At 39.1% G+C, this 24,449-nt stretch overlaps 1 protein-coding gene and 1 long non-coding RNA gene across 8 annotated transcripts in view; both read right to left on the bottom strand.

Annotated features, from left to right (window-relative positions):
* NTM (neurotrimin) overlaps positions 1-24,449 on the bottom strand; it is a 943,500-nt gene that overhangs the window by 135,106 nt on the left and 783,945 nt on the right. The gene's annotated exons all lie outside the window — the stretch shown is intronic.
* LOC109491900 lies at positions 7,850-10,118 on the bottom strand. The gene is made up of 2 exons (XR_002145484.3): positions 8,528-10,118; positions 7,850-8,095 (listed from the first exon to the last, which is right to left on the bottom strand). It is a non-coding gene; the product is annotated as an uncharacterized LOC109491900 (long non-coding RNA).

The following is a 24,449-nucleotide window of genomic DNA, read 5'->3' as shown; positions in this document are numbered from 1 at the left end:
ATAGCATGTGTGAAAGTTAGAAGTAACAAGTCTGAAATGCTGGGGAGTGAGTTGGTCTATGTTCCCCTCCTGCAACATGGATAGTGATGAGTGGTAGAAGGCAGTGGCAGAAAGATAATCTGGGGTCCCATTTTGCAGGAGCTCATATGCCTCATGAAAGAGTGTTTTTTATCTCAGGAAATGGGAGCTATGAGAAAATTCTAAGCAGGAGAGTAACAAAATCAAATTAATGTTTTGTAAGGATAATGCTATCAGCAATATAGACTGCATATTCTAGAAAGTACTGATGAGAGGTAGTTTCTACTCCTACTATCACCATATTAGCATCTTCACCACCTCACCCACTACCACCACTTTTCACTTTTAGTGTTACCTTTACTGATGCCTATTGTTTGTGAGCATTCAAAATGCTTTAAAAACACGACCTCAATTAATCCTTGCATCAACTCCATGTGGCAGTTATTATTAAAACTTTATTTTACATATGACACAGAGCAAGGTTAGGTAAAATGCATAAGGTCACTCAGCTAGTGAGTGGCAGAAGTATGATTTTTACCCAGGTGGTATGATGCTGGAACCCACACCCATAACATCCTTAACCTTATTATTAATGCCCAAAAGTATTAAAGGTATTCTTTAAAAAAAAAAAGGCATGGATAGGGTCGATCTAAGAGGGGAAAGGGTAGCATGCAAAAGAGTTAAGGAATATCTGGTAGATGGATTTGTAACACTTGGTGACTTACATAATCAGCACCAACAAATAGATTTATACCATAAAAAAAGAAAAAAAAATACAGGTTATACTGAGGTTCTAGCTTGGTTGACTGTACGTTGTTGTCATTTGCTGAGATGAGAAGTACCACTTGTAGAGAAGACTTACATAGATTATGCAGTGGGAATTTGTCTTTCTTTAAAAGATACTACCCAGAATCTGAACCCTTTTTCTATATTTAAGAAACCCTATATAGTGTGAGTCCACTATAAAATCTGATAAGGTCAAAGAGTTGTGCTTTTACACTCTTGTAGTTGGAGAATGGGCATATCAACTGGTCTCTATTGCATGCTCTTATCAAGGACTCTGCCTTTAGCAAGTGAAGAAAAGAGGCAGGAACAGTTTGGAATTTATTCCCTTTGGGATGTCTAATGCTCAGACACATCAGAAGTTCCATGATAGTGCCAATAATGGTGCCCTTGTTAGCTGCAATGGCTCTAATGCCCTGGGAGACTCTTCCTTCACTGATTGTTGTATGTGTATATTGACCTCTTTCCCTTTTTTTGAATCAACCCTCTATCAATTCCATTGTTATACAATATACTTGTAATCAATTCCATTTTTGTTAAGTCAACCTTAATCAATCTCTGTTGATTGAAACCAAGAACCCAGTTACGTACAAAAGATAATAAGAACAGTTTGAAATATGTGGAGTTCAGGCTGTTTGCAGGACATACAAGTTAATATGCTCACTAGATAGCCTGAAATCATTTGAGAATTTAGAAAGAGATGAGATAGAGCACACCTTAAGGACTACCCAAATCAATACCTCTGTGCTAATGCCATGATTGAGTAGCATCACCTGAGAAAGACTGGAAGGGAAAAGACTCAAAGTTAGAATCCAGAGGAATTCCAGATTTGTGAGTTGTGAGAAGTATCTAGGTTATCAAACAAAGGAAACTGAGACAGAGTGAGTCAGAGCTGGATGAAAGTCAGGAGACAGTGGTTTCATGAAAACCTGGGAAAGAAAGAATATCAAGGAGAGGGGCAGCAACTGAAGCAATGTCAGCAGAGAAAATACTGAAAAGATATCAACGGATCTGACAGTAAGAGATTCCTGGTGTCCTTAGAAGAATAGCTTACCTTACCTTACACTTTTTTGTAACTTTTTCTGTGATCCTCGAGTAAAATAAATAGCCTTAATTGATAGTGTTGAATGATTAATCATATCCATAGAGTGCTGAATGAATTTTATCATTTTTTCCTTCTCCTCTCTGCTCATTCTTTTCTTCACTTTTTTCTTCTGATACTTTACCCAAGAAGAGGCCCATGTTTGCCTGGGTCTGGTAGCAGCATAAAACAATGGAGAGGCAACCTGACGGCACAGCCTTATAAGATTTAAAATTTTCATCCATTAAGGATAAGTGGAATGGAGATGGGGAGATGAACTACCAACTATGGTGACTGTACAGGTATCAGACACGGAGATTAGTAACTCAGGTCCTTGGATTTGTGTCCAAGTGTCTAGGACACAAAGTATAGAAAATTCCGAGAGAGTTGTTTTGTTTTGTTTTCTATTGTGAACTTGTGAACCTATGAGCTTGCAGTTCTGGAATCAAGGACAGACCAGAATTGCTTATATAGGGAAAGCTGTTAAATTGCATAAAAACTCTATCGTTTGTCCTTTTCTTTTAAGGGCTTAAAACAATTTTCACCCCATTTTCCTTGTTCCTTTGAAGCTGTCTGCTTTTCTTCTTGGCTAATATCTTCCTTTAATAATTCTCTATCAGTAACTAGTAGATTTCTAAAATTGTTTAATGTTTATTTATTTTTGAGAGAGAAAGAGAATGACACAGAATCCGAAGCAGGCTCCAGGCTCTGCACTGTCGGCACAGAGCACAACGTGGGGCTCGAATTCACAAACTGCAAGATCATGGCTTGAGCTGAAGTCGGATGCTTAACAGACAGAGCCATCCAGGTGCCCCTAGTAGCTTGTTTAAAAGTTGTGTTTGACTTAACATGACTATTGACTTCTCTCTGCCTTTCAAATACCCTTGCTAATCACCTCCAACATCTCTCTATTGGATTATTATATCCCCTTTAAGGATGTTATTATTCTCTTTCATCTTCACAGATTATATAAAAATGTATTGTTCTGTGAATACATGATATAAAGTGAATGTGAAGTCCCATACTGAAGGAACCACTTTTCCCACCAAACCCAAGAAGTCCCTCCTTTAGAGGGACTAAACAGCTCTAAACAGCTGTTTAGAGTCCAACAGCTCTAAACTGGTGTTCGTGAGCTTTTAAAGAGAGTCCAGGAAGTGTCAGATTTTCCAATAACTTTCTGAAAGTACATGTAACATTACACTACTGTAATTATTAACATTTCCCATTTTCAGCTGAAGAAACTGAAACCACATGTCACGATAAAACAGCCAGACCTTAAAACAGCCATTTTTCTGGGGTGCCTGGGTGGCTCAGTCAGTTGAGCATGCAACTCTTGATTTTGGATCAGATCATGATGCCAGTGCTGTGAGATTGAGCCCTGAGTTGAACTCTGCACTGAGCATGGAGACTGTTTGGGATTCTCTCTCTCTCTCTCTCTCTCTCTCTCTCTCTCTCTCTCTCTCCCCTGACCCTCTCCCCCTACTCTCATTCATGGTCTCTCTCTTAAATAATTAAATAAATAGCCATTCTGCTTTTAGAGGTCACACGCTAAACCACTATGCTATACAATTCCTCAGTCAAGACACTATCCCATTCTTCTTCAGTTTCCTTATACCCCGTACCAGTCACCAAGTCCCATGGATTCTCACAGATGAAAAATCATTCAGCTATATCTCCTTTATCATCATGGCTAACTACCTTAATTTAGGTCATTCTCACTGCTCCCCTGAAATTACTATAGTTTGAGTGTGCCAGTTTTGTCCCCTCTCCAAACCATCTTCCAAAATGACTTGGAATTATCTTTTCAAAAATGCAAATCTCATCTGCTTATATTTTTGTAATGCTTATTTATTTTTGAGAGAGAGTGAGGGAGAGAGTGGGGGAGGGACAGAGAGAGAGGGAGACAGAGAACCTGGAAGCAGGCTCTGTGCTGACAGCAGAGAGCTTGATTTGGGGCTGGAACTCACAAACCATGAGATCATGACCTGAGCCAAAGTCAGGCACTTAACTGACTGAGCCACCCAGACACCCCTCATCTTCTTATAATATTAAAACCTATTTACTTTTCACTCAGGTTAGCAGTGTGTAAAATCCTTAGCTGAGTATATTAACTAAAGACCTTCAGCACTGGTGCATTTACACATCTCCAATCTGATCCTCACCCAACCTTAGTCTCTCTCTCTCTCTCTCACACACACAGAGGCATACATGCACATATACTCACATCCTTTGCCCTCCCACACCTATCTTTCAACCATTATCTATAAGCTAGATTTGGATGTTTGTCCCATCCCCCTTTTACCAGAATTCTCTCTTGTGCATCCATTCTGATTCCTTCAATTGGCAGACTATCAATCGTCATACAGCCAACTCCTCTTAGCCCTTTAAATCAAGACTCAGATTTGGAAGCCTTCCCTGATTCCACACCACCTTAAACCAGTTCAGTATTGACCCTCTTTTTTGTTTCTCTAGCATCCTAGGACAGTTCACTGTATCAGATGTTAATAGACAGTGGAGCTTCCTGAAAACTCTGAGAATAGCAATTCTCTTTTATCTTTGAATGCCCAGACAGTACTGAGTGCCTGAAACATAACAGGTACTCAACAAATGGATGGCAAATGAATAAAATCAGGAACAAAAAGCAAATTCAGCTTACTTAATTAATATAATTGTTTGAACTGAATGACTGAAATGCCCAAGGTTTTCTTTGCTTTGAATTCATTAATCCAATTGACAAGTTAAATGTTCAATTATCAGAACTTACATATTACCATAATATTTAAAAACAGTTTTGTTCTGAATAAAAATCTTCCGTCTCTTAGATGTCCTGATCTACATTTGTGAAATTCTTATTCTTTTAATTTAACTGTTAATTCCCTTCTACATCATGCTTTCTTGATGGATAAATAATGAGCATTCCTCCCCCACCCTCAATTTTTAAAGTGGACAAATATTCCATATCTATATAAAGCACAAGTGGTCAAGTGTCAAGGGCATGTTTAAGACAATAATAAATTAAGTTAAATTATATATACTATGTGTGTGTGTGTGTGTGTGTGTGTGGTTATGTGTAATTATTTATATTCCACTATTTCCACAATAAATCTGAGGCACCTTACAATAAAAATACAAAATAAAAGAGCAAATCCATAAGGTAAGGGGAAAAAAAGGGAAAATACCTCAAATGCAATGATAAACGTGAACATAAACTTTGATGTTAAGCTTTACCTTTCTTTTTGAGCTTCCTGACAGAAATGGCAAAATGGGAATACTGTTTAGTTATACAGATGCTTTTTTATGTAAGAAGTAAACATTGGACCTTTTCTGAATAACAAAGCAAAAGAAGGTAACTTACATAATATTAAATTTTATCACCACCCTCTTTGTGTCAAACAAGTGATAAGCATAAGCCACATGTGTGTTTATCCCTGAGACCACAATCGAGTGATACTATCCTAATGATCTGGAGTTTACCTATATTATCTAAGTTATTTAAGCCTTACATCATCTTATGTCATATAAATATTTTTAATTCAGGCATCAACATAGGTATATATTGTATAAACCGGTTTAATGTGAATGATTCAGCAAAACCCCCATATTCCTCCATTATTAGTTTTCATTTATCTTGTCATGTTGTGTAAGGAGTAATATCGTTGCTTTGGAAGGTTTATAGTCAATAAACAGTAAATAAAGAAGCAAATAGTATCCTGGATTAAAACGGTGTCTCTATTTTAAAAGTTTTTGAACAGTTGCCTGAAGCAATTGGGAATTAAGAGGTTTACCTAGTCAGGATAAATACATTATTTCACAGCCATTAAGGCAGAGATCCTAATCTTCCCAGTATTTTACCCCATGCCCCACTGGGGCTTCTTTGCTTTCAACAACAAGATTTTCATTAGCTTTAGGCATTTTGTTAGTCTGTTCGGTTCATTGCTCAGGTGTGGAACCACTGAACTCAATTATGGCTCCTTGCATAGAGTTTTGAAGTACAGAATTACGAAGAATTTGCTTGTTAGGAAACATCAAACATCTTCTGAAATGTTCTATATTTGATCTGATTTTTTGTAAAATATTATCCTTAGTTTTAGCAACAGTAATGATAGTAATCATAATAATGTATTATAAAGTCATCCGATCCTGTCCCCTTGTTCCACTTTGTGGCAACGTAAGTGCAAAACAATGTATTAATGTTCTGGTACTCGCCAGCTGAAATTGTTAAAGCTATTAAATTGAATCATACTGTGGCCACTAGATTGGAGTGCTACTGTTGAGCTCTAATATTTACTTGTACAAGGCCAACTGAATCTGAATGAAAGAGAGTTTCTGTCCGTGGTGCTGAAAGCAAATAGTCTCCCACAGGATTTGATACTGAACAATTTCAAAGAAACCTCTTATGTTGAATCATGCATGTATTGTAATGTCTCTAATAAATCAATTACTTTTTTGGCAGCAAAATGTCACAGCATTTCAAATTCTGATAATCACCTCCACTTTGCTGAGCTTTAGGCTGTAATAATCCACACAATCTAGTATGGAATACATCAAGAGAAGGTTGAGTAACAAAGAAACAATAAAACTTAGGCTCATATACTTGACTAGGATTCAGAGAGGCTAAAAGCCTTCCCCACTCCCAGAATACTAAGGAGGATACAGATATAATAGCCCTTTTCAAGAATAAACCTTGGAGAAAATCTACCCCTTGGTGTCTTATTTAGAAAGTCCTGTGGTATATATACTGAGGAATCCCTCAAATATTTATTATTTGTAAAACACCAGCATATGCATGATATCCTTTGTCACTTATATAACCAAGTTTTACACCCTTCAAATGACAAGATGTGACAATATCTTCTACTTGTTATATTGTAAAAGGGAAAGAAACTGCCTTCAACTTAAAAGTGTTTCATCTCCTATAGAGATGAAAAATCCTTTTGAAACTGATTTTTTTCTATGTGTTTTCCTTTCTTTAAAGACTGATTCTATCTAACTGACCAAAATGTAAAAAAAAAGATCTTTTAAAAATGCCTACTTTTTATCACCTAACCTTGTGCAAATAGCCCCACCTGAGGCACTGTACCTGACTACCTCTCCTTCTGGAATGAGAAGTTATGTGAGTTTTCCAAGGACAGATGAATGAGCAAGCCTTCTGCACACTACACAGATTCTCTTCTGCATACAGTAACACTTAACTGGAGGGAAAATCTGAATATGCTTTGATCACGCAAAATCCTTTCATGGATTTATTCAATGAATCTTTCTTTAGTGTTAAGCATATGTCAGGACCTCACTAGATGGTGATGAAATGGAAATAAATTTTAAAAACCTGGATCCAATCCTCAAGGGATGCAATGGGGGCAAAGGGAACACCTATGAGATGGATAATCACAAAACAGTGACAGGAATGCTGCAGTCATGTTACAAATACATTTTTTGAAAGTTCAAGGGGAGAACCCAGCAACTTTCTTAAGATGGGCTGGGCTGGGATGTGGAAATATTTAAAGGTGGCTTCTCAAAAAAGGCAATTCATTTCAGTCTTAAAGAATTGGGTACAATTTCTTTCTTTCAGGCTGCAAAGGAAGGGACAGAGAATGGCAGAATCCCAGCTAAAAGTTCTCAGTAATATCTCCCACAACCACTCTAAGAACTCTGTTTTTTGCATCTCCATCCATGGGAAAGGGAGGAATTATTCTTCATCTGCCATAAAGACAATGTTCTGGTATATTCTAAATTTACACAACCTTGGTTGACTTTATAAAATCTAATGGTTATGGACCTGGTACAAGGCAGAGAGTAGGACACAAGGTGTGGGCATACATGAGTGATAATAGTGTATGCAGACCTGTGTGGCAAAAAGAGATACAGGGGCTGAGAATGATGTGATGATCATTGAAGAGTTGAGAGAAGATCACAGACTCAAGTGGAAAGGACATGTGCCCTCCACCCACACTGTCACAGAGAACCACGTATACTCCACACCTTTAATTAAAAATATTACATGTATATATTCTGCATTAAATCATTCTCTAGTACCAGAGCTGGGCACTTTTATTACCCACTTTATTTGCAAAGCAGCAGCCTCCCACATCCCAGGACTGAATATTGCTGAGCTCCCTCCAGCATGCTGCAGGGGAAAAGTGAAGGTCCTTGGTCCCCTGGTTCAGAACAGCCATATCAGATAAATGTGAAGTCCTGTTACCCAGAAATATTCATCTAAAGAGAAAAGAGAATTTGATTATCATGAATTCTTCTCCACACTCATCTTCCTGCCTGACAATAACCTCCCTCTCCAGAGCAACAATAATCTGAACACAAACAGACGTGCAGCTTTTCAAAAAGTAATGAACTCTGAGGCGTTGGAGCCAAGGCAAGCATGGTTTAAATGCACAGCTCCAGCAACCCAGAGAGGCTATCAATTATACAGCCCTGCCATCGAGGAAGCAAAAATAATATTTCAAAGAGTCTTTGCCAGAAAGAGAAAGAAAAAGATGAAAATGCCACAGAAATCACACCATTCAGAGCAAGCAGTTCCAAGAGCAAAAATGAGTGGCTAAATTCTGCCAAAGTCAGCCTTCTCTACCCAGCAAGAAAAAGACAGATAGGACACAGTGACTTCCCTCTTGCCCTGCCCTTCATCCAACACACCTCAGGTCTGTGATGGAATTTTTCCAACATTGTTTTCAGTTACTCCTGGGGCATGTAGAAAAGTGCATTCTTCATTTGCCAATATATTCACAAACATTTTTGGGAGCTTAAAAAAACAATGCATCATATAAATACAGAAATTCATTTGTTTATATCACCACTTGATATTCATGATTTAGTTTTACTCTTAAAATAACTATTTGAGGTAGGGAAAGGAGCATTATTAAGTCTATTCTTCAGATGATAGAATTAAGGTCTGGAAAAGTTAAATGACTTGTCCAAGGTCAGCCAGCTATTAAGTTCCCAGCTGATGGTGTAGAATACAGGAGGCCATCAATAAGCACTTTTTGGCAATAAAGATTGATGAGACTGAATCATTAGGTCTTTAAGTCATGAATTTGGTCTTCTAAGTAGTCAGTTAAGGCCTCCTTCCAATGTGTTTCTCTGTTGAAAGCATTCTATTACAGGCTAGGTCACACCAAATGGGTTTATAAGACATTCTGTGCATAAAGATATAAACATAAGAGATTCTGTGTCTAAAGCATTCTGAACTGGTTTTTGATTGCTGTTGCTATTGTTTGATTATTTTAAGGAACTGGGAGTGGAAGCAGTCCAATATTTAAGAAAAAAGGTTCATACGATTTAGGCTGTGATAATTTTAAAAGTAAATGCTTTATCTTATTGAAGCTAAAAAAAGCAGAAAGACCAGTAGCCCTGCAGCCAGGGGACTGCACTCTCCACTAACTTGGGTGCTTAGCACATTCTGTGAGCCCCACTGTCTCCACTCAGAAAATGAAATTGATAACATTTGCCCCACTTGCCCCACACCTTCCTAAGTTGGTTGTGATAGTGGACAGGGAAACCACTTTATAAATTCAGACCCATGCCACTACTACAAATGTAATAGGAGTTTGAGTAACTTTCCTCCATGGATCCCAGTGAGCCTTCATGGAGAAGAGAGAATGTCTAGTTTAATACACATCTAGTAGAATGAGTAAAATTATAAGAATAGAGCAGCAATCATGTGCTTATTCATATTGGTATGCACCTTTGTGGTTTAAAAATACAAAGAAATCAAATAGAGATAGTTCAAAGCATGGAGTCTGGAGCCATAGAAGACCTAAAACTCACTTTCTGTGAGCTCATAGGCCATCATACACAGATTAATTAACCTGGCCACGTCTGATTCCTTAGTCATAAATGCTAATGATAAAGACATTTAACTTATAAGCTTCTTTTGAAGGTTAAGTTAGAAAATGTGCATATAGGACACAACACAGTACCTGGGAAATGTATGGAGCAATTATAATAATCATTTTTATTACTATATGTTGCCTCACTTTTTACAAATTTGGGAAGTAAAATTGGACTGGAAGTATATTTCTCTCTTCTGGATGTCTACCATCAGACACTAACTGACCTCATAGAGTATTATGAGATTTAAGTAAAGAACATTGGGGAGGAAAGTTGGAGGAGTTTAGACTTGAGAGTTACAGGTTGTCATCTGAGTCTTATGACTTTAATTTTTTTTTTGTGGGGGGGGGGGCCTGGGTGGCTAGTTGGTTGAGTGTCCGACTTCAGCTCAGGTCATAATCTCACGGTTTGTGGGTTCAAGCCTTGCGTCAGGCTTTGTGCTGACAGCTCGGAGCCTGGATACTGCTTCATATTTTGTGTCTACCTCTCTCTGCCCCTTCCCCAATTATGCTCTGTCTCTCTCTGTCTCTCAAAAATGAATAAATGTTAAAACAATTATTTATTTGTATTTCCCTGATGAGGAGTGATGTTCAGCATCTTTTCATGTACATGTTGGCCATCGGGATGTCTTCTTTAGAGAAATGTCTATTAGTGTTTTCTGTCCATTTCTTCACTGGATTATTTGTTTTTCAGGTGTGGAGTTTGGTGAGTTCTTTATAGATTTTGGATACTAGCCCTTTGCCCAATATGTCATTTGCAAAGATTTTTTCCCATTCTGTTGGTTGCCTTTTAGTTTTGTTGATTGTTTCCTTTTGCAGTGCAGAAGCTTTTTATCTTCATGAGGTCTCAATAGTTTATTTTTGCTTTTAATTCCCTTACCTTTGGAGATGTGTCAAGTAAGAAATTGCTGCAGCTGAGGTCAAAGTTTTTTTTTCCTGCTTTCTCCTCTAGGGTTTTGATAGTTTCCTGTCTCAAATTCAGGTCCTTCATCCTTTTGGAGTTTATTTTTGTGAATGGTGTAAGAAAGTGGTCTAGTTTCATTCTTCTGCAGGTTGCTGTCCAGTTCTCCCAGCACCATTTGTTAAAGAGACTGTCTTTTTTCCATTGGATATTCTTTCCTGCTTTGTCAAAGATGAGTTGGCCATATTTTTGTGGGTCCAATTCTGGAGTCTCTATTCTATTCCATTGGTCTATGCATCTGTTTTTGTGCCAATCCCATGCTGTCTTGGTGATTACAGCTGTGTAGTAGAGGTTAAAATCTGGGATTGTGATGCTTCCTGCTTTGGTCTTCTTCTTTCAAATTACTTTGGCTATTCGGGGTCTTTTGTGATTCCATACAAATTTTAGGATTGCTTATTCTAGCTTTGAGAAGAATGCTGGTGCAATTTTGATAGGGATTGCATTGAATATGTAGATAGCTTTGGGTAGTATTGACAGTTTAACAATATTCTTCCAATCCATGAGCATGGAATGTTTTTCCATTTCTTTGTTTCTTCTTCAATTTCCTTCATAAGCTTTCTATAGCTTTCAGCATACAGATCTTTTACATCTTTGGTTAGGTTTATTCCTAGATATTTTATGGTTCTTGGTGCAATTGCAAATGGGATCAGTTTCTTTATTTGTCTTTCGGTTGCTTCTTTATTAGTGTATAAGAATGAAACTGATTTCTATACATCAAAACCACACTGAGATACCACCTCCCGCCAGAGTGGCTAAAATGAACAAATCAGGAGACTATAGATGCTGGCGAGGATGTGGAGAAACAAGAACCCTCTTACACTGTTGGTGGGAATGAAAACTGGTGGAGCCGTTCTGGAAAACAGTGTGGATGTTCCTCAAAAAATTAAAAATTGATCTTTCCTATGACTCAGCAATAGCACTGTTAGGAATTAACCCAGTGATACAGGAGTGCTGATGCATAAGGGCACTTGTATCCCAATGTTTATAGCAGCATTTCAACAATAGCCAAATTATGGAAAGAGCCTAAGTGTCCATCAACTGATGAATGGATAAAGAAATTGTGGTTTATATACACAATGGAATACTACTTGGCAATGAGAAAGAATGAAATATGGCCTTTTGTAGCAATGCAGATGGAACTGGAGAGAATTATGCTAAGTGAAACAAGTCATACAGAGAAAGACAGATACCATATGTTTTCGCTCTTATGTGGATCCTGAGAAACTTAACAGAAGACCATGAGAGAGGTGAAGGGAAAAAAAAAAGAGAGTGAGAGAGCCAAATCATAAGAAACTCTTAAAAACTGAGAATAAACTGAGGGTTTATGGGGGGTGGGAGGGTATTGAGGAGGGCATGTGTTGGGTGATGGGTATTGAGGAGGGAACCTGTTGGGATGATGGGTATTGAGGGTGATGGGTTTGAGGAGCACACCTGTTGGGATGAGCACTGGGTGTTGTATGGAAACCAATTTGACAATAAATTTCATATTAAAAAAAACAAAAATAATATTTAAATATTTTTATTTTTATTTTTTACGTTTACTTATTTTTTGAGAGATAGAGACAGAGTACAAGTTGGGGAGGGGCAGAGAGAGAAGGAGACACAGAATCCTAAGGCTCCAGGCTCCAAGCTCTCAGCACAGAGCCCAATGTGGGGCTCAAACTCACAAACCATGAGATATGACCTGAGCCAAATTCGGATTCTTAACTGACTGAGCCACACAGGTGCCCCTCCTATGACTTTTATACTAGTTCTTTGGTATTACAATTGATCTTGACTGGTTTCCTCCTGCATTGATCTGTTCAGAATGCTCTTGACACAAATTCAATTTTCTATGGCCAGCAATCAAATTCACCAATCACACATGGCAAACACGATCGAAACAAAGGGCAGAAGTTGTGCTATTTCCAGCACAAATGATCAGTTCCTGAGTTTCTGACAGCATCAAATGTAAAAATAAAAATAACTTGAGACAGAAATAGCCCAAAGATTCCTGGGTCCCCTACCCATTTGCAATACTCCTATGTGACCTGGAGATTATACATCTTGTGAGACTGCATGCTGGGGAGAACTGGGTGTTGACACAGAGCATGGCTGACCTTTCCAACACTATTCCTGATTTTAATTATTGACACTTAGGTAGATTTTAATAGGCTTATTCCTCTGTAATGCCAAAACATTTCAAATTTGGATGATTTCTAGCCACTGAACACATTTCCCTCAAGTCCTGTTTTTTGGAGAGAAGCCTTCCATTTCCTGGACACATCTTCTGATTGTGTTTCAGGTGAAGACATAAAGTTAGCTGTGCTCAGAAAGGAAGTGCAGTAGATGAGAGGAACCAGAGAAAAACAGGGAAGGTTCAGGCTGATCACCCTTGGTTTATAACTTTTCATACATTAAAAAATATATAAGATCTTCCAATCACTAACCTTTTACTCATATTAACTTTTGGAAATGGCATAACCCTGAATAGATAAAAATAGCATCATAAATTGTGTGATCTCTACCCTTACCCCAACCATTGCTGATTGGAGCAAGGGTGAACACCTGACTCAGGTAAAGATAGCCTGACTCCATTTCTTGCTAATTTGAACTTGAGGCCTCCAAACCAAATCATCTAGCTGTGATCTATTAAGGCAGGACAAGGCCATATATGAGATGAAATTAGTGGGGACCAGAGAAATCCTAAGGGAGAGATGCAAGAGACCATGGGAGATGTGTAGAAAGAAGCAACAATGTGACCACACAGCCCCAACAAAAGAAGCACAGAGAGGAACTGTCAAGGGCAGTCCCATGCCATAGGGTTTGCCTGTTCCTCTCTGCACTTTGCACAAAGTCAGCCCAACTTTCCAATAAACTTTCTTTTACCAGTTGAGTGAATTATTATGATCCTAATAGATGTCTTAATGATGACTCCAATTGTATTGGTAGATTTTGTCAGTGAGGAAACCAAGGGAAAAACAGAAGTAGTAAAATTGTATGAAAGAGTAATAAAGGTATCAGCAACAGGACAAGTCACATGCAGTGACCACATCAAAGTCTGAGCACTTGTTTGGCTTTTATGAGAGTGTGCTACCCTTCCCTGGAGAAATGTAGCTAACATCTGAAGGGAGAAGGGAAGACACTAGAACATACCACAGAAGGAAAGATAAAGAAATAGAAATTCTTCAACAGCCCACATTTACTGAGAAAAAAATATGTGACATTCAATGAATGACTCTTGAGCCCAAAAGAGGAGGTGAAAAACCTTTTGGGTGAAGAAATATTTACAATACAATGAGGTGAGAACAATGACAGCCATATGCATTGCTTGAATTATTCTGTTATGAGGAAAAGAGGAAACTTGAGGAACATAATAAGCACCTTCAAAATTGTAATTCCCATGGTGAGATATGGGACCATTTAGGACTAATTTCTCTATGTCCAGCACCTACCATTGTGCCAGACACACAGTAGGAGTTTTGCAAACATTTGTCAAATTGAATTTTTAAAATATTGAATGCTTCTTAATATTAGGCACTTCAACTAATTCACCCCCTCCCCAACAGTGTAACTGATGAATGGTTACACTTGAGTTGTACAAATGAGAAAGCCAGAACTCAAAGATATTAAATATCAGATTGAAACATATGCAGCTACAAATATTCAGCCATTTTTGATGTATAAATTATGGAAATCTTTAATATTCAAAACTCCTATCTCTTGACAGCCAAGCACTTTTTACTGCTACAAAAGATTCAACTTATTCTATCTAGTTCTAGTGGAAATCACCAAAAGGCACACATTAGAGAGAAGCAAATTTTGGCTTAATATATATATTTTTTAAAAAGTTAGAGCTTTTGTAAAGGAAGTACCTCCCTTAGTAGCTAGTTAGTTGTCCATCACTGATAAATGAATTGTAGGTACTATCTACCTACATACTCACTATGAAGGGATTCAGGTTTGGAACAAAACTATGAGAAGATACATAGCCTGAGATTTTCCTTGACCTTCAAGAGCACATCTCTTATTGTTTGGAGGCCTAAGGATGTTGGTGACATGAAGAATGTTGGAGGAAATGAATTAGTTCCACCTTGACTTTCACATATTTTCTGTGAAATATTCCCCAGGAACATTTTCTAGTTGCATCTAATGTGGCCTCATGGGCTTAGTCAGCTCTTGGCCCACAGCACCTGAAGATTCACTTTAAGCAGGTGTCAGTGGCCAGCCTGAGTTAGTTGTGCTCTCTCTCTATCCTATAATGTCATTCCTCATTCCTGTTCTAACCCATGGACTTTTACTAGATGCTCCACCAGTTCCTGCAATAATTTCCTAACACCAGATTTCTGAATATGGGGGACCTAACACAGCATAGAGAGAAATCAGAGATAAACTGAAGTACAGACAGGGAGATAATCATCACTCTCTGCAAATATCCGCTTGGATCACAACATGTTCCAGTCCTGCCAGAGAAATTCCATAAATATTTACTCCTGTTCTTCTCCTGTTGGTCTGTCAGTGTTGAAGACAAAGGCATGATGATCCCTTCTGCTTCTTATCCTCAGGCTTATGCCTGCAGGCTCAGGCCAATGACAGTGTCAGTCTAGGAAACTATTCAAAGGACAAGGAATTAAACTTGGAGGTCACCCTAGCAAACACAATTGGTTGGAGATGTCAACATCCCTCAGAAAGAGTCTGTGATGGCTCTATCCTACAATGGATTGACATAGTCAACAACTCAACCACTGGCTTTCAGAGAGAACAAAGAGGAAGAGGAAATAAGAATAAACCACAGTAAGTAAAAAGGCAAAATCTTGTGTAACTAAACAAGATGACTCAAATCCTAGGAATAATAGAGATCAAAAAAAGTGGGGGTGATGAATAGATAGTGGATTAGATAATGTCTGAACAGTTCAGTGATGTTGGATTCTAAAACTAATTCAGCATGACATTTGCCTACTCAATAGTTTTGACATTGTGAATCCAAAAGACTTTCCTGGTACAACCACTTGAATCCCAATGTGGGTAGGCTTCTGTGTCTAGAACAAGTATAAGGTGAAGATCTGCTTTGCAGGAGCTCCATCTTTTTTTGTAGTTTCCTTCTCAAGTCTGGGTTCCTGCCTTCCTGAAGGCAGGTTTCTCTCAGGCCTTTAGTTGACTTAAAGATTCCCCAGGAGAGCTGGCCTGAAAATCAGTTCTAAAAGCCAAAAAACATGAGGAGAGCCAGATTAAAGTATCAGCCCAGAATTTATGCTCTGGACTTGAGGTTTAATAATGCAACAGAAAATCAATATTTAATAAAGCAAATGATGGAGAAAAACACTGCCCAGGAGATGAGGCTGCTGCACTGTTTTCAAACGTCTCAGTCCCAGAGGAGATCTAGCTGGCAGAATGGATTGAAGACTAGGTTGACAAGAGAATCTGGCATGCAGACAATCGCAGGTCCCATTGATTCCTATTCTGTTATCTCTGGGCTTGCTGGCCATTCTTATTGAAGGACTAACATAGAATTACAATGAGACGGATATGAGATACCCAACAGAATGGGGACATGTGGTCCAAGCAAACCTTCAGTTAGCAACCCAGGACTGCCCTGACCCATGCAAGAAAGGATCCAAAGTTCACAATCTGTTTGGAAAAACCACAGGGGGAGGATGAGCCTAGAATTATACTTCCTTAAACGCATTCCAGAAAGGTGAAAAAAGATGAGTTGTTATGGCCTAAGTCTTCATAAAATTAGGTACTACAGTGGAATGTACCTATTTAGCACAAGCAGCTTCACAACCAGTGGTTTGTACTTAGTAGGGATGTGAATGGTTACTGAGTGATTAATGTGTCTTGAGAATACCAGGTTGAGGAATGCAAAGTTCCTTGGGTTCTCAACAATTACTCTGTGCATTGCAAAGCAATCTGAGCTGCAGGGAAACTGAACTGAATTAGACAATTCTCTATGGCTGCATCCTTTACAGCAATTTGAATATTTCTACTTAGTCATTTTTTTTTATTGCAGATTATTCTTTCCTTTGGGAGAAAAACAGGTTTCATCCTATCTATTTCTTGCTGATCTAGACATCTGGGTCACAGTTTATTTCATATTCTTATTTTGCTAAAAGGAAATATGGTTGTTAGAGATCCAACAACCTCTGTCTGGCCAGGAGAGGGGTTATTCATATCTACCTTGAACAAGCTCACTATGTTACTGAAACTATGCATGACCACCATGTATAATACAATAAACTCTCTTGAGTTATTGTGTCTTCCATTCATCTAGGGATCCCAGTGTAGCTGGGAAGTACAGACAACTAAAACCAATATGTTGCTTATAATGTAAGAAGCCTCAGGCAAGGTACCTGACAGCCGCTGCTTGAATAGGAATGAACTCATTTGTAATGGACAGATTGGCTACTTCAATTTGTTTTCTTAAAAAAAAAAAAAAAAAGATGCAGAATGAACATAGCACAGTGTATTGCTCCTGGCTAATTAGGAAAGTTCTTCAGAACTCCTTAATACAACTGTAAATTATGAAAAGAATATATTCTTGAGAGGGAGGCAAGTCAAGACAAAATGGGAGGAAGAATCCAAACTCCAAAAGGAACTACATACATCTTGCTCATCACTGTCCATGCAACCATCTGTTGGCACGTATAAAGTGTGTAGTTCCTTTTTTATTGAATGGATGACTGAATATAGTGTCCTAAAAAATAAGAGGAAAGACCATATTATGGGGGAAGCTAGGAGAGGGAAATCAAGTCCACTATCATGATTTGGGGGATCTCCTGGGAGAAATCCCTGGTTACTAGTTTATCCTGTGAATTCTTCAGCATGTCACTGACATTCTATAAATAGAAGACAATGTTCCTCTCACATCTTTTGCTAGTAAAAAGTTATGAGATTGTGAGGTGGTAGGTAGGTTCCAGAAAGTAGGCTTAATGCCAGAAATGAATAACCCAGTGACTTTTACACTATGCCCCTTGTTTGGGCTTCACTTCATTTCAAGACTGACACATTTTGTCTGCACCAATCTCAAAGTTTAGAGTCCCCAAATCCCAGGTGCCAAGCAAGTGTCGTGAACAACTCATATCAAGCTCTAGAGTACCCTGGAAGAGATTTCTAACACAGCCTGATAGATAACGAGGTCTTACTTAGCATGAGGTGGGAAAAGAGGGTTGATTCATTCATTGCACAACTGACATTTTAGGTCTAGAAAATGGGATTCAGAACCTCAGTGATTCAAAAAGGCTAAAGAAACTAGGTCATGCTCTCCAGAATACATTACACGGACCTTTGGCTGAGGTGCCCTCTGGTTAATTCTGATGGGAATAGTAAGGAGAAATGCTACATAGCTGGGCCAAGATTACACACACAGGAGAGAGTAGCAAAGGACCAGGAAAACTTGAGCCATAAAGGGCTTTAGGTGAAAATTTTCAACACTGAGAGTAATTGATATATCTACTAAATAGCTTAGGGGCTGCTATTGGAGCAGTTGTAATAATAATTTTATTTATAAAATTCTTGCTTCTCCCAATATGCTCAGGGCACTGTACAATAGCACTAAATAAATTAAATTAAAGCATGAAATATTATGAAAATGCAATGAAATAAACATTGCTGAGAAAATAAGAAAGCCTCAAAGAATAAAAGAAGAAAGATTCTTTGCAAGAAGTAGCACTTAGCAAGAGGATGATTTTGAGAAAGCCCAGCAAGAACTCAGCCTCCTGAGAAGAGGGGAGGAGCCACCCATGGGCATTCTTTCAGTAGCAGATGAGGGTTCAAACCCCTTCTTCTACCTGGAAGTACTCTGACCTCTAGTAAGATTTTACGTTGTCTTAGTCTTGGTTTCCTCTCTAAAAAGCATAAATATCATAGTCCTATTTACCATCTTGGGCTGTGAAATTTAAATGAGATTTTGTAAATGCTAAGCCAGGTACCCATCACCTAGTGGGATCCCAATAAATGTTTATTATTTTCACTGTGACCACTGGATACAGAGTGGAAGGCTGAGGACCTTTATAAAGAAATCAGGTAAAATGGGACAAAAACTTGAACCAAGGCAGTGATAGTAAAGATGGAGAGATGAGAGTAACGGACATCTATAGGATTAGGTGAATGACTTAATGAGGTGTAGCACTGGGGTGGGGAAATGGAGGGTGGAAAGAATCAAAGATAATCTCTAGTGGTCTCTCCTAGGCAATGGGAAAATAGTTCTTCCATTCTTCAAGATTGCTAATATAGAAGCAAGAGGTATTTGGTGTGGCAGGGGTGGTGGGGTGAGATGATTTGTTTAACTTGAACATATTGTGGAACTTTTAAGAGGAAGCCAACAGGCTCTTCCAGATATAGCTTTGCTGGTATTGGGTGTAAGGGTGTGGCTGTCATTAGTGAAACCACATTAGTTGAAGTCATGGGCTTCGGCAGGTCATTGGATATGATGTAACACAAGGAGAAGAACAGAAGGGTAAGGAGTGGAGACCAACAGGTAATAAGAAGCTGATAATAATACAGCCATATGGGAAAGGCCTAGTGAGGTAAGGGGAAACTTGGCAAGAGTACTGTTACATCAACTATGACAAACAATCTATAAAGTCCATTTTACCGTGTCTTTCTTATTGGATAGAATTGGAAAAAAAATCGTGGAAAAAAACATGCCTCCCAAAGTCATAATTCCATAGAGAAACTGTCTTGTTAGTCTACAGGATAAGTGCTGATTCTTTCCCCATTCATCAACATTATAAATGTCTTTACTTCTATTCTGGTGATGAGACTGAGAAGAACCTGGGGAGGCAGAACCCTACCCCCATTTGTGATTAACATGCTAGAAGGGCAATACTACATTTGAATGCTGGCCCAGTGCAGCCAATCCAGTGGCTGGAAATGCCATCAGTAAACAGTGTGAGTCCACAGGCAATATCAACTTGCCCAAGATGCATTTTACGAGCACATGGTATCTTCAATAAAATTCTCTACTTACATACTAGTTTATTTTTAAAATTTAAAGTTGGTATCATTGCTGACTACCATGAGGATAGCTTGTGAGACTTATGTTCGTTGAGTGGTCCATTCTATACAGTAGAAAAAGTACCATATTCTTAGTGGAATTATGTAACCTTTATGTGCTATCATCTCACAACATAATTTCACAATAAGTCCTAAAGACATGCTCTATAATTTTGCTCATTATGTAAAATGAGACAAACCCAAAGCACAGATACCTGAATCCCAGGATTACACAGTGACTATTCTAGCCCAATTGTGTCTCCAAAATCTTACTTACCATGTTTCACCATGTTCTCTCTCACACACAAGGAAAAATTTGTCTTTCATTGGGGGTAAGGGAAAGAACACTGGATAACAGCCAGGAAATCTGGGATTGATCCTCACAACTGCCCTTATAACCAGTGGTGTGACCTTAGACAAGTCAGTTAACCTCTTAAGTTTCATGTTTTCTCATCTGTGATAATATTAGGACAGTGGTTCTCAACATGGATAAAAAATATAAGCACGTGAGGAGTTTTTAAAAATAATCATGCCATGGTCTTATTCTCAATAAATTGAACTGGAATCCATGCAGAGAAGACTTCAACATTGTTCTTGTCAAATAATACCCCAAATAATTTTAATGTGCAAGAGTTGAGAATCACTGGCTATGTGGCCTTCAAGATGGCTTCTAGCTCTGAAATGATTTGAACCTGTGGCCCAAACTTATGGAGACCATGCCTACTTCAGGATCCATCATCTGATTCAGATTAACCTGAATCTGCTTATAAAGGGAAGCACAGTGGGGCGCCTGGGTGGCGCAGTCGGTTAAGCGTCCGACTTCAGCCAGGTCACGATCTCGCGGTCCCTGAGTTCGAGCCCCGCATCAGGCTCTGGGCTGATGGCTCAGAGCCTGGAGCCTGTTTCCGATTCTGTGTCTCCCTCTCTCTCTGCCCCTCCCCCGTTCATGCTCTGTCTCTCTCTGTCACCAAAATAAATAAACGTTGAAAAAAAAATTAAAAAAAAAATAAAGGGAAGCACAGTGTCTGAGGATGGACTATGAAGAGTCATACTGCCTGATTTCATATTCTGGTTCTAGTAATATGTCTGGTCTAGTAATATGGTCTTACCCAGGTTAGTAGGTTTCCATTTCATCCCTAAAGTAATGATTATAATAGCTTCTGTTACATGGGGTTGTCTTGAACTTTAAATGAGATAATATTCATAAAATTCTTCATCTGATTCCTGGTTGCTACATAGTAAGGTTTCAGTAAGGTGTAGCTATAAATATTATTATCATTGCATGTAAAGACCTGCTAGCTACCATAGTTGTCCCTAACAGTCCTTTGAGATGAGAAGCTGTGTTTATAATCTTTTACAAAATAATACCTCTGGGCACAGAAAAGTCACTCTGCCCCAGTAAAGTATTCCAGCCTACAGCAGAAGAGACCTCTGGGCATAGCAGGGGCTAGAGAAGACCCCTGTGACTCAGTAATTTTTTTTTTTACTGTGGCCACTGTACCACTATAGAAAATCCCTTTTTCCTGATGTTGTTGCCGATGGCCAGGCCAGGGCTGATAATAGGCGATGCCTCCCTTCAGAGAAGGGTTCCATGTGGCTGGTGGAGTGGCCATGGCATTTCTGATGATCGGTGCATTCACAACTTGTCATTCTTTTAGAGTGGATCAGCACAGAGTTACATAGATAAAGAATCAGGCCTCTGGAACAGCCCCTCTTCTAATGCCACCCCAGCAGTCCCCAGTGTCAGGTAGAGCCTTTTTCCTCTATGGTCTTCACATCACTTTGGATAAATATTGCCAAATCCATCCTGTCCACAATCAGCTGTGAGTTCCTTCTGGCTCATAAACAGATGGAAACCTCCCTACACAAACATACACACTATTGCATACACATTGCACTAGAGCACACAGAAACAACATGTTTGAGTCTCAATAAAGAAATCTTAAATATACCATCTTCTCTCCTAGTGCTGCGCATGGAGAGAATTTCAGCTAAGTTTAGATATGGACTCCCCAGAGGAAACGATGTCACCTGAGTGAAACTGTGGTTCAATTTCAAGATGTGCTTATTAAGTGAAATGATAAATAAATAAATAAATAAATAAGCAGAAGTATTTGATGATCTTATCCTCTCCATAATGACAACATGAACTCTTAGTGTAGGTGGCAAAAACACAGATGCCGTGTCAAGGGGTAATGGCTTTTACACTAACATGTCAGACACAGAGATTGCATGGCTGGGAGGGGCCAACACACTGGGTAGCATGGAGCTGTGACCTGGGAGGGCAGAGAACAATGGGTGACGTTGAGGGGTATCAAAGCATATGGAGGCCAAGAAAGAAGAGAAAAAAAAAGAAAGGGATAGAAGGAAAATGTAGGTGAAGAAAAGAAGTTTCCAGCAAATATTGGAAAAAAGAGCATTTAAGCATAAAGGCACAGTCCTGAGAACTCAAGGTCAACATGAAGAGTAGTGTCAGTGACAAGTGAGAGGAGAGTGGCTCAGACAAGGGAATGATGAGAGGAGTAAAACAAAACAAAAGTAAAAAGAAACAAAAACAAAAAAAAAAGATAAAAAAACAACAATAATAGGCTGAAGACAACAAAAAGTCAATGTGGTAATAAAAAAGAAGTTTCTGGCAAGATCAAATGAAAAACTGCCTCAGAGAGACAGATGAGAAACAGCAAAGAGGAAAGAGAATTGCCTATCATAGAAGGAAAGGTGCATGTCTACATCCACACTAACTCTACTGACCTGAGTAGGTGCTCACTGAAGCCAAGGTGGAGGATCTATCCACAATTTAAACCCAGCTGAAGGTTAAAATATAGGCTATGAGCTTGGTTTTGATATTACCTCCTCTTAACTCAAGGAAGTTCTGATAAGGCAGGGTAAGGAATGGTCTAGGTAAGGATGATGAGCCATGGAGGGCCTTTATGCCTTTGGTTTGCTCCCCCGATACCCTCTTCAAAACTGACATCCAGTGAGCAATCCTCCTGAATAGGGTCTACTCTGGGCCCATTCTACCATTAATAAAAACTTCCTAGCTCCTGTAATCTGGCTCCTGCCCATCTCTCAGGTCTCACCTCAGATCCCTCTACCACTTCCTCTAATGGCCCACCTGTGGGATGCTTTCACCTTCTCTGAACAGGCCATGTTCCCATTCACCTCCTAGCCTTTGTATATGCTCTTACCTGTCTAGAACAGCTCACCTTCCCTTATTTTTTTAATATGAAATTTATTGTCAAATTGGTTTCCATATAACACCCAGTGCTCATCCCAAAAGGTGCCCTCCTTAATACCCATCACCCACCTTCCCCTCCCTCCTACCCCCCATCAACCCTCAGTTTATTCTCAGATTTTAAGGGTCTCTTATGTTTTGGCTCCCTCCCTAACCCCTTTTCTTTTTCTTCCCCTCCCCCACGGTCTTCTGTTAAGTTTCTCAGGATCCACATAAGAGTGAAAACATATGGTTTCTTTCTCTGTATAACTTATTTCACTTAGCATAACACTCTCCAGTGCCATCCATGTTGCTACAAAAGGCCATATTTCATTCTTTCTCATTGCCATATAGTATTCCATTGTGTATATAAACCACAATTTCTTTATCCATTCATCAGTTGATGGACATTTAGGCTCTTTCCATAATTTGGCTATTGTTGAAAGTGCTGCTACAAACATTGGGGTACAAGTGCCCCTATGCATCAGCACTCCTGTATCCCTTGGGTAAATTCCTAGCAGTGCTATTGTTGGGTCGTAGGGTAGATCGATTTTTAATTTTTTGAGGAACCTCCACACTGTCTTCCAGAGTGGCTGCACCAGTTTGCATTCCCACCAATAGTGCAAGAGGGTTCTCGTTTCTCCACATCCTTGCCAGCATCTATAGTCTCCTGATTTGTTCATTTTAGCCACTCTGACTGGCATGAACACCTTCCCTTCTTTACCTAACAACTCAGCTCTCAACTAAGGCAAAACTTCCTTTTGGAATTCCCCTGAGGTTCTCAGAGGTAGGAGTCTCTCCAAAGGGGCCACATAGACACATGTTTGAGTGCCACAGCCATGGCACTTGACCCAACTCTCTGCCTGTTTTACAATGAACTATGTACTTCTTGAATGGCAACAGAAGAACTATGACTTCTCTTGTCATCCACTAGAATATTATTTCTTTGGAGACAAGTATCTGGTATTTGTGTTCTACCCTCAGAGTTCAGCATGATATGTAGCTCACAGTAGGAACTCAATGAATATTTGAATAGTGAATGAAGGAAGGAGCAGAGTTTATGTGATAAATACTTCTTTCTTCATCCAGCCTCTGAGCAGAAAGGTGAAGCCAGAGTTTCTGTGTGTTTGGTGGGACAGATAGCAATGACTCTATTTCAGTTCACCCTCACTTGCTAGGCCAGTGGGCTTCCTGCTTTTCTGAGTGCTATGTGCTATGTTTACCTACATTTCCCAGTACCATTAGCTATCACCTATAGGGCTAAACTTATTCTAAATCTGAGGAAGATTTTTAGTATGAAAAACTCACTTGTCTTCTGAATTAGTCAGGTTTCTCTAGAGGAACAGAGCTAAGAGGAGATTATATATATATAATAGGAATTGTCTCATGCAATTATGGAGGGTGAGAAGTTTGATAATCTGCCATTTTCAAGCTGGAGGATGAAAAAACCAGCAGTGTAATCTAATCCTTGACTGAAGGCCTGAGAATCAGAAGGCCAATGTCTGAGGGCAGGAGAAGATGGATGTACTGGTTCAAGCAAAGAGCAAATTCACCCTTTCTCTGGCTTTCATTATAATTGGG

The sequence above is a fragment of the Felis catus genome, chromosome D1, assembly GCF_018350175.1.
Source record: "Felis catus isolate Fca126 chromosome D1, F.catus_Fca126_mat1.0, whole genome shotgun sequence".
Lineage (NCBI taxonomy): Eukaryota > Metazoa > Chordata > Mammalia > Carnivora > Felidae > Felis > Felis catus.
The sequence above is the reverse complement of the archived record's forward strand: the minus strand, read 5'-3'. Positions and strand labels throughout refer to the sequence as shown.